The sequence below is a fragment of the Haliaeetus albicilla genome, chromosome 16, assembly GCF_947461875.1.
Source record: "Haliaeetus albicilla chromosome 16, bHalAlb1.1, whole genome shotgun sequence".
Taxonomy (NCBI): Eukaryota; Metazoa; Chordata; class Aves; order Accipitriformes; family Accipitridae; genus Haliaeetus; species Haliaeetus albicilla.
The window spans coordinates 19980251-19991934 of record NC_091498.1 but is presented as its reverse complement, the minus strand read 5'-3'; the positions used below and the strand labels follow the sequence as shown (position 1 = coordinate 19991934).

Sequence of the window (11684 nt, the reverse complement as noted above, 5' to 3'; positions counted from 1 at the left end):
AGGCCTTAAGGATGTTCAAATCACCTCCGAGTTTACCTCCGAGGTGCGTCAGAGGTATTGGAGCAGAGGAGATTTTTGCAGAATGCTTACTGAAAATTTGGTCCTTGTTTTCTGCAGAAATGCAGGTTGTACACTCTCAGCTTAAGCCGATGTTTTCCATTTTCTTAAAATCTGGATTCTTTTAGGTCATTTGTGTCTCTCGGTCTCTAAAATGCCATCGCCCTTGTAGTCTCCATAGGCTGAAGCCCCAAACTGCATGAGATGAGGGATGTTGCCTTTCACAGTTGGGCAGGACAGCAGCTGCTTCAGTGTGGGCAGCAGGCACTGGCTGAGGGGTGACCACAAGTGCAGGCACTCCGGTCCCTGTCCTGCAGGAGGTGAACCAGTATCAGCAGTCAAAGGTAGTTTGCAGTGCCTCACTCACGCTAGCCATCTGGAATGCAAAACCAACTCTCTTTACAAAAAGTTGGGCATCTTCAACTCAATGGTTTTCCAACAGTTAAAGGTCGTTAACAGTTCCCTAGTTAATCCCCTAACACTTTCAGGTATTGCCTCTTCTCAGTTCTCTACTGTGGAGGAACTCTAGCCTTCTTGCCTGAAAATGTTTAGATAAGCAAGCCTTGTTTAGTGCATTTTAACTCCCTCTGAGTCCTTTTGCATAGCTTCTTTTTTGAGAAACATAGACTTGGAGGAATCACGTGCAAATAGGTAGCTCTCCAGGGGAACTACAAGAGTACCCAGAAAGATGTGCTTTCATTATCACTGTCTTGGCCGTACTGCTAAAGTATGTCCTCACATGGTGCCAGTTAGAAGCAAAAGTTTATTTTTATTTGACACTCCAGATCAACAACTTCCCAGGTTTAATGAAGTATTTTGAGATCCTCTAAAAATGTGTTGTATACCGTTTGCTTTGAAGGAAAAATCTATTATAGTTTTGTATTGTCTGGTGAAATTTTTTTCCCATCTCTGAATGCAAGGAGCATTCTGTAGATAGACAAGCTGAAGTATCATTTCTGACCACATTTTTTCTGGTTTTGCAGATCTGCTGTCCAAACCAGTATGCTGTGTTATGCCAGTCTACTTCCTTATCAGTGTGGCAGACAGCTGCAGTTAGAATACAAGGCTTTTGTGTTCCACCAGTCCCCTCATCACTCAGGTTTTATTCCATTTCTTCAAGTAGTGGACATGTTCCTGCCACTCTCTGCTTTTATTTAATCCGGGCAGAGCCCAGACTGAACAGATGTCTGAAAACAGTGAAGGGAAGACTATAAAATGTACCATGTCCTCAGCCTCCTTTGAACCAAGCAATGTTGTATTTTTTTGCCCCCTTTGCGACAGTGACCACATGTGTTTTGGAGATGCGTTAGCAGCGGCATCCAGCTAAGCAGCCATTGACAGAGAGGATAACAAATAGCCTCACCTTTTGAAGGATCCAGCAGGTGTAGAGGAGGTAAGCAAACTGGAATTGGACCTATATTCCTTTGCTATGTATTTCTGAGGTGTATTTTCAAGAGTAGGTATTTCTTCATATTCTGCTGTTACTAGTGCTCCTTTCTCTGAAGTAAAGCAAGGATTATATTTCCCAATGAATTTTTTAAAGTATTATATTACAGTGTAAAATCTCTTCCACAGAGAATGTTTTTGAACTCTTGTACCTAATGACAACTTGATGTTACTTTCAATGGTCATAGAAGTGCTGTTTTCCAAGAAACTCATGAAAACACGGAGTGGTGGTTATGCCAAGTTGGCATGACAGGAATTCCACAGCAGAAGCTTTTCACTGTTTAAAAGGATCCATTCATTGGAAGATGTGTTGAACAAATTAACTTAAAATAGTGACTTTTAAAAAACTTTATTTTTTTTAGACACATTCAGCATCATTGTTTTACCTCAAGGTAATATAATAAAGAGCATGAATTACATAGTGGTTAGTAGTGATGTTCATCTGGTGATATCATGCCTTAATTCTTCAGATTGAGTCAATTCATGCAGAAGGTTTGTCTGCACACCCGGTAGATATATTTTCTTACCACTGTATTAACTGATGAAGAAATGCATGCTCTAAAGGGCTTATTAGTCCTACAAGTAGCCTAACATATGTCAGATTATGCTTATAGGCTTTAAAGTTATAACTCAGTCTAAGGATTTAGGTCTGGGTAACTGTGTAGGGAAAACAATAAAGTTAAAGAAGTAAGTAAAACTCTGTTAAATCCATGTCAGCAATAATCAGGTGATACCCAATTAGTTAATCCATCCCATGGTCAGTGAATACATGCTCAGTCTTTTCTGAATTTGGATTATTTGTTGACTCAACCCCTGAGGAATTGACCTCTGAGGTCACATGCTTTATAGCTCTGTTGAATAGTATTCTGAGTACAGCTACTTGATAGAAATACTAGGAATGCACACATTCAGTTGAAGTTAATGAAAGTTGCATGTTCATCGTATTTTGAAAATCAAGCTTTTGTTTTAGGAGTCAGAGTTTGCATGTGGTGGGCAATTTTCTGTTTTTCCTACCACCCACTTGTACCCCTGATGTCTTTCAAATATGGTACTCTTCAGCTATATAATAGGGTGTAAATGGTAATACTATACTAATGATAGGATGTGAAAAAATTTAGACAGAAGTTGGATTTGAAGTTGATTGTCTTTAATTTCTCTGTAGTTCACTCTTATTGATGTACAGAGTCTCTTATCATTCCTGCAGTAGTTAACACATTGATGGAGACATATTTATCTTTTATCATAATCCCTTCTTTAATATTGTAGGCTTCAAAATTGTTCAGTTGAAAACTTTAAAAGCTTTCGTTGGAGGAGTTTGTATTAGATGTACATCTGAAAAGAAAATCAAAAAAAGCACTGAAACTGAAATTTCAGAATAAAATCCATGATTTTGGATATTAACATAAATGGGTTCCCTTTCAAGTAGCATTTCTACATATACGTTTCTTTATATTCATATATATGGGTATAAGGTAACTATCATTCTAAATTAGTCATATCTCGATATACAAACAATTATTTGCTTTTGTGAATTATGTGGAAAATGTGGTTAGTGGGAGGACACACAAAGTCTCAACAAGGAAGTTAGAGATGTCTAGCCATAGATGTTTGTCACTACTGCAAGAGCAGTATCAGATTATATTGGATAGTCACCCTTATTAGCCCTAGCAATAGAACATAGCTCTCTAGTTGACTATTTGGTTGCTGGCATTTAAACAGTATCCACTTTTAGATCTCGTAGAAGGTTTATGAAAATGCATAAGAAAGTTTGATTAAATGACACTCTTTTTATGGGAAACATGCTTGTTTTTTTCAGTATTACATTCAGGGAGTGCCACTTTATTAAGAACAGTTTTTAATATGTAAATTCTCAACTGCAGACTGTTTTTGCAACTCCCAAACCACAGGTGTCATGGAAGGTGGGTTGGGTGGGTTTTTTTGTTTAATTTACCACTAGCATTTATACAGTGACTATCCACTCACTGTCTTGGTATCTGAATTGCTATCAGAGTCATCGTTATCCCAGGCTGACCAGAGAAGTCAGTGGGTATTTGTTTGACAGCGGGTGAGGCAAGCCAAGCATTTCTCTGTGTTTGATTTTCATCCTCTGCAGATTATTCCATCAGCTGCTGCAACTTAAGAATTTGCTTCCCGCCCCATTCCCTTCACAACCTTTGTAGTACCCCTGGCAAAGACAAAGCATCCTACTCAGCAAAACGTTTTGGAACCAACATAGTTTCAGATACCTGAGGTAAATATGTGAAAAATAAAGGGGAAAATTCCTGCAAAACAATGGGGAGACTTCCTACAAAGCACATGGAAAGTTTCCTAGAAAGCACAAGGTAAATTCCTGGAAAGCAGAAGAGAGATTTCCTAGAAAATGGAGGGGATTTCCTGGAAAGCATGAGGGTAGTTCCTGGAGAGCAGTGGGGAGGGTTCCTACAAAGTAGAGGTGGGATTTCTTAGTAAGTTTATGAAGAACTTCCTGGAAAGAAGTGAATGGAAAATTTCCTAGAAAGCAAAAGGAGGTCTACACAGTCAAGAGGGCTTTCCTAGAAAGCACATGGGGAAATCTCTGGAAATCAGTAGGGGAATGCATAGAAATCAGAGTGGGGGAGTTGTTAGAAAGCATTTGGGTGGTGAGAATTCATGGAAAGCAGGTGGGAAACTGGGAAGCCGTAGGGGAATTTTTGAGGAAGCACAAGGTAAATTCCTGGAAAGTAGGGACAGATTTCCTAGAAACCACATGGTGGGGGGAAATACCTGCAGAGCAATGGGGAGATTTCCTGAAAAGGAAAGTGGGAATGCCTAGAAAGTGAAGAGGGTACTCCTGGAAAGCACAGGTGGAATCCTAGAAAGTGGAAGGTAGAAAAAGGAGGAGAGCAGGGTGGGGTGTGCAGGGAGACCACCTGCAAAGGTAGAAAACACCCAGAGAATTCCTAGGAAGCCAAAGTGGATATTCTAAAAAGCACCCTTGAAGTTCCTAGAAAGCTGGGCTGTGAACTCCCAGAAAGCACACAAGCAAGTCTTACAAAGCAAAAGGGGAATTCCCAGAAATCATATGCAAAGTTATAGGCATGTGGAAAATTTCCTAGAAAGCTGAAGTTAATGCCTAGAAAGCAGAAGGATATTCCTTGAAAGCAGTGGAGTGCATTCCTAGAGAGAATGAGGTAAATTCCTACAAAGCACATTGTGGGGTGGCGATGGGCACTCCTAGAAAGTGGAAGGGGAATTTCCCAGAAAGCATGTGGGAATTTCATGGAAAATAAAGTGAGGAATTCCTAGATAGCAATAACGGAATTCCAGGCAATGGCAGGTGGTGGGGGGAGACCATTGAGATGGGTGAGGTGACTGAGACAGGTTGGGTGGTGGAGTCAGGTGTTCTGCCTAACCCTGGTAGGGGTCTGGGTGCCAGTGGCAGAGTCATGGAACGTTTGCTGTGCACACTGAATTGTGGTCAACATGCTCTGGTGTACGGGCATTTGCACAGATAAGCAAATTTCTGAACTTTAATCTTATCACAGGTTAGAATTTATAAGTACTTTGTTTCCAAAGTCATGTTTGTACTCATGTTGCTGTTCTAAGTCAAAACTATGCTAGCAATTTCTTTGTAAACTAACCACATTGTTCTTAATATTTCAAAATTGCACCTTACCTGTTACTCCTCTGGGACCGTGGTTAGTATGGTGTTATCTCATAGTACTTTGCAAAGTGAAGTAGAAAATTCATACTTAACTCTACAAGTTGCTGGTCTTAAAACTTATGGTAAGCATGCATGAAGACTGAACCATATTCAGTAGAAAAATCTGTAAATATTTTTGTTGAAAAATCAGATTGCTTCTCTGCTATTAAAAACATCTTTTAACCATTTGATTGCAAAGTTTAGTTTACTTTAGAGTCATGGAAAAGAAATATGTTAAAACTTTTTTAAAGCTGCAGTTATTTTTTTATGATTATCTGTTTCTTCATGAAAGCTATCCTTTTGGAAGGAACCAAGGACAAGGCAGCTTTCGGGTGGTAATTGAAGTAAAACACCACTACCAGCAAAAAATGGTCTGTCAAAAAAGTTAACAGGAAAATGGTAAATAGCATGTAGGTGGATGATTTTCTTTAAAATATTCTTAACTTTCTTATGACCTGATGATTCTTTGTTTCCAATCTCTGAGCACCAAGATGTCATATTAGTTCCAGAATTTCTCTTTTCAGCTATGTAGATATTTATTCTCATTTTTCAGGTATTATTCTGTGTCCTAGTCATTGCCTCTGTAGCAGAAACTAGAAGGAGGATAAGTTTTTAAAATACTCAGATTTTAATGTCCAGCCATGTAACTTAGGGTTCTTATTCCTTCATGAAAGAATAGTTGAAAAGATGTTTGCGCATTAGATTCCAAACTAACCAAATCTGATCAAAGAATATATGCAATTGAAAGGTGGTGCTTTTTTAAACATTTATTTTAATTTTTAAGAAGCAAGTAAGGTATAAATTAGGGACGCAAAGTGTTACATCCACAAGTCAGTATGAATATAGTGGTACAACTTTATGCCTAAAGTTTTGCGGCTGCATGATGATTCCTGAAACTCACAATTTACCAGGTGAAAATTCAGATACATTATTTTATTCCTCTTGATATTCTGGACTTTTCAAACTGCTAAATTGGCAATAATAAATTATTTTAAATTTTTGTTTATTTAACAGGTTAGAAAGATACTGCACTTTGGTCATTGTTAGCACATGGCAGCTGTCGCAATGCTGGGTATGGTTATGTGTAAATGGGATACCCTCATGTAGGGTAGATTGAATTGTTTCATCTCATTGATACCACACCAAAATCCGTCATGTTATTGGTGGGTACTGGGGTGCTTGCTGCTCTGTAAAATAATTTTTTGCTCATTTGGTCTTGTTCATATATTTGTGAGATCATGGGTATTAGCTCCACTGAGCTTGCCGGCTTTAAATGTGAATGATTACATTTTGTGTAACTCCATTGCCCGGACATCTTTATTTTGTGTTCATTTTAGATGCTTATTAAACATCACCTAGTCTATTTAAGTAAAGTCTTTTTTATTTTTGTTTCATAGGTGCATGGTGTGTTTGGATAGGTCAGATTTCATTAATTGCTGCACTAGAGTCAGTAGATTGAAAAACAAAAGAACAATCTCTGTTCCATGGTAACTGATCATATATCTTATTTAACAATTTTGTCATTTGACACAAATCTTACAGCTCTTGACCAAAACATTGTGGAAATATTTATGTTTTATTTTCCTCTAAATTCCTGCTAAGCCACTGTTGCCAGAAATATAAACTAGCTGTTCAACAGAGGACAAAACCAGTTTATGTCAAGGGAAATACCTGACTAAGCCTTCTCTGATAGGCAGAGACAATTACTACAGCCTAAGTTTTAATTTCTTCCTTCTTCCAATTCTCATCTCCGCCCCCCCCGCCTTTCCCCCCCCCCTTCCCTGTTCTATTCAGAAATAGTACAATAGTTAAATACAGTTACCATGAAAATTACAGGGTTGTTTCTTCCTGTGCTTGTTTGCTGTAGTGCTCTATAAGGAAAGTGGTCCTCTTGTGTGCCCATAGCATTTCTAACAAGGGGAAACATCAGCCTGTAAGCACTTTCCATTTTTTATACGTCTGTTGTTTCAGAAATTGTTATAAAGCCAAAGAATGGTGGAAATCTTATTTCTGAGGTTAAATTACTACTATTCTGTCTTTAACTTACTGTATTGCTTGTTGGAAAGATGTTATTGCTGAGCTGAACAGAAAAGATCTCAGGACTTTATAATGACAGCACCATATTATAAATATTGCAGTAACACATGTAAAATAATATTTGCTGTTAGCTGTAAGTGCAGGTTTTTTCTCAGGCTATTGAATTGGTCAGAAGCCTCATTTGAGTAAAGTATTATAGTTTTCTTTCTGCTGAAAAGTTGCATTTTATATTTTTTCAAATGTTGGTGCTTTCTGTGAAAGCCATTGATAATGGATTGAATGGAAGAGGCTTTAAGCTAAATCCATACTTAGTCCTTGTTTTGAAATCATACTGGTTTTATACATTTTTTTAAATGTATATGTTTTGAAAGCTTGAGAGTTTGTTGTAGTGAACACTGGCAATATTTGTAGCAGGTCAATTGTCTTTTACCTTCTGTTCATAAAATACTAAGTGCACTGGGGTTCTAGGTCACCACTGCAGCTGGAGCACTGCTATTAATTATATATATTGTTATTACACTGAAAGAAACTAAACTCAGAACTAACAAAATCATTACATTCTCTATTAATAGTAGGAAATGTATCTTGTAATGGAGCTGTGTGAGGATGGAGGACTTAAAAAAATTCTTTGTAGTAAAGGACATTTTAGAGAAAATGAGACAAGGCAATTCATTCAGAGTCTTGCTTCAGCAATAGCATATCTTCACAAAAACGGTAATTAAGTTCCTTTGTCTCTTCCATACGTTCATTGATTTCAAGTGTTCATACATTTAACAACAGTTACTGATTGCTATTCTTATCTATTATTTATTTCATAGGATAAAAATAGTCCGGTAAAGAAAAAGTAAAATATATGAATGCTTTTTTAGAACTTTATTTTTCTTACAGATGTAGTAACTGCTACCATTTTTCTTTTATTTCTCTTTCTGTACCAGCTATGGTAATAACATGTATTATTATTTCCTAACTTGTAACTGCTTTGCATTGTAACATTAACTTAGTTTAGTTGTTAAGTGTATAGTCTATTACAGGAGATAAAAAGGCAGAAGTGGATTGTTTCTGATACTTCTTAGCAGCATGTGTTGCATTTAGGATTCGGTAAACATCAGCTTTTTCATCTACCACACAAAAGCATTACAATTCTGCACAGTCCACAACAGGGTTAACCTATCGAGCCAAAAATTTAGAATTGGTAGATGGTGTAAGATTGTGAATAAGTTTTTTACACAGAAATGATTAATCACTCTGTTACAGCATACTACTTTTAGGAATCCTTCATTTGCCTTTTTTTCCATAGAGATATGTGGGGTTATGGAATGGTGCCGTGTTCAGAGCCTTGTTTCTTCTGTGTACTCATTGGAAGGGCAAAAACTTCTGCTGGTTTTGGATATGAAAATGAACTGCAGGTATGAAAATATGTGCAAATCTGATAATGACACAGTAAACCCCCTTCTTTTTTGTTAGATGTTGCCAGGTGATCTACTAACACTAAAGACTGAACCAATATGAACTTTTTCCTTTATTACAGGATTGTGGGGAGGAATGAGATTTGAAAATTTGAAATACTTATATGACTCCCTGGATGAAATGGGAAACATGCTTTTGTTTAGGCTTCCAGTAGTACAGAGTAAAATGCACTGGAACTGCTCAAAGAAATTACTCAATCAAAAGAGTTTAAAACATTTCTGTCAGAATATCTTCACTGCAACTGATAACATTTTATTTCCTACTCTCTCTTGGCAGATATTGTTCACAGCGATCTAAAACTGGAAAACATTTTAGTTAAAAGCAGTGACATCGGTGAAGCAAATGAAATGAAATTAAATATAAAGGTAAGACGACAGTTGTAGCAGTTCTGCTTCAAGAACCTGTTTTAATATCCAGGTATTACTGGGAGACCTGACTTTGATACCTATTAACAGCTTTTGAAATGAGCTGCTAAATGGTGTTATTAGGGGGAAAAAAATCATTTTGGAAGCTAAGTGCCATTGCTGAAAAAGGCTTGCCTTTTTTTTTTTTTTTTAAATGATAAGCATATTTCTAGGTCAATTTAAAATAAAAATCCTTAAAGTAACCCTACCTTGCTCATCTAGATCTATATTAGCATTGTCCCAAGCCATTAGTTACAGGAAGCCAGCAGGTGCTGTGAGATATAATTAAATTTTAAATCAGGCATATTGTCAATTTATTGTTAGTAATTTAGGAAAAAAGCCTATTTAGACTGTGCCTTGATTGAAATACAAATATGTTATAGGATTCTTTTTATATTAATAAATATTTACTACCTAAACACAATATGCCATAAGTTTACATCTTTTTATTGAAAAAATAGTCTTTGATGCTTAATAAATCATATACTAGTTATCCATTGCTTATTTGCTGTTTTTAGTAGTTACTGTGAAAATGTAGGCATCTTCTAAAATAACGTAGTACAACTGAATTATTGGATCATGAATGTACTATCTTGGGTAGAAAATTCCATGTTGAGAAGCATTTCAGACACTGAAGTGTGGACAACTCAGTAATTTATGGTGGGAGAAATCCAGGGTGCAGAACTCTGTTATGTTTCTTGGAACCTATGTATTTTGGTATATTATTATAGTCATTTTAAGAAGCATAATTTTGGATTTCCCTATATCCTTCAGTTTGGGGCAATTTGTACCTTTCTTCCTGCAAATGTTAGAGCTAGGTAAGACATTGATACAAATCTTCTGGTTTGTCAACAGGTTTTCCATCCTTGGAGTCAGTTCACTACTTCCATCAGTAGAAACCATGATGGCCAGCTATTCTCATTTCATGGCCTTGCTTTATATATCCATTTGGAACAGCAACTATCACATTCTATCATATCACCCAGGTGCAAGCATTTTTCCTGGCCTCCATCCTGTGAATGAGAACAGATCTTTCCCCATTTTCCTTGTTCTCCTCATTTTAGCGGAGAGTAACTCCTGAATAACTTCAATGGGAGAAGCGGAAAGCAAGGAAGCAAACCCCAAAGCTGGTATGGCTAGTAGCAATAAAAGCAGCTACAGGAAAGAGGAGGTCCATCACACAGCATGAAATAGATAAACAGCTAAACCCAATATTTTTCTGCTTCAGAGTTTTCAGACTTGAGGCAGATGATGTTAAATGTGAGGCTAAGGTTCGCACCCTCCTGGTTTTGGCGGTGAGAAATAGTCTTCCCGAATCTTCACGATTTTCTGGTTTTGGGCAGGACGTGCAGGGAGAATTATGGGAGAAATCCAGACACAGATTCCTCCTGGTGAAAGAACAGAGATTCTTCCGTATGATACACTAGTACATGGCACAGGTGCATACTGGCATGGGGTTTAGATGAAATTTTGTTTATAAGTATAGATAGACCTTCAGTTTCAAGCCACCTTCAGGTATCAGGACATTCCTTCCCAAACTCAGAAATACTGACAACTTCAGATATATGTATTGCCTCATGAGCTTTGAGATAAAAAGTATAAAAATATACTGAAGAAACTGGCTTCTCCACACAAGTATTACACCTGAATAAGGTTTTACTATCAGGATAAAACCCTATCTGTTAAAAAAAAAAAAGAAAAAAAAAAAAAGGAAATGCTTTCCCACATGAAGGATGAAGTCAAAGCCCCAGGGATGGGTCCTAACTGCTTCCAGTTTTTGCAGCAAAAAAGGCAGAGTTTAAGTATTTTTTAGTAAAGAAAGGTGACCCTCAGAAAGCAAACAATCGGGTTTCCAGTTTGCTTTTTGTGGGTGTGTGTAGTATTATGCCTGTATGGAAGATGCTGTGAGTGATTTATTTATTTTTTTCTCTCATTCTGAATATCGGAGTTCCTTATGGTTTTGTCACATGAGAAAGGAAAGGGAAGAAGCAAATGAGCTTGTAATGACAGCCTGTTCTAGGACATCCAAAATGGCTGCAAGGGGGTACTAGAAAATAGGAGCTGCTACACCCCCCCCCCCCCTTTTTCCCATATCCTGAGATTCTGAAATAGTAAATTTGTGACTAAACCTCACTTATTTCATCACGGTGTACAGCATGACTCTAATATTTTAAGTCAACTTCTCTTACATCCAGGACTTGGATACTGTGCCGCTTATGGTATGACAATTATTTGAAAGACACAGACTTTTAGCTTTGTCTCCTTACAGGTAACTTTTAGAGGGAACCATAATTTGGCCCCATTTAATTTCACAGATATCTCAAACACTCGGTGCTTAAAGAGGAGGCAGAATGCAATGATCTTATTCTTTTGTAATGTGTTAACCAACATAAACTTGGTGAAGTAGTTTTCCTTCATAGATACCAGTAAAATGAAAAGGAGCAGCTAACTTGTTTGGTTTTTTTTGGGGTTTTTTTGTACACCCTACCCCCGCCCAAACCATAAAATGAAAACAAACCACAACCCCACTATAAAGTTGGTTTTTTTTGGTTTTTTTTTTTTGTTTTTTTCTTTTTTAGGGTTTGGAGAGG

At 37.2% G+C, this 11684-nt stretch overlaps 1 long non-coding RNA gene across 1 annotated transcript; it reads left to right on the top strand.

Moving 5' to 3' along the window:
- Positions 1 to 523: 523 nt before the first annotated feature.
- Positions 524 to 10251, top strand: LOC138689284 (uncharacterized). Its single transcript, XR_011328141.1, has 6 exons — positions 524 to 1450; positions 5478 to 5599; positions 6583 to 6672; positions 8520 to 8628; positions 8966 to 9054; positions 9949 to 10251. It is a non-coding gene; the product is annotated as an uncharacterized lncRNA (long non-coding RNA).
- The last annotated feature ends 1433 nt before the right edge of the window (positions 10252 to 11684 follow it).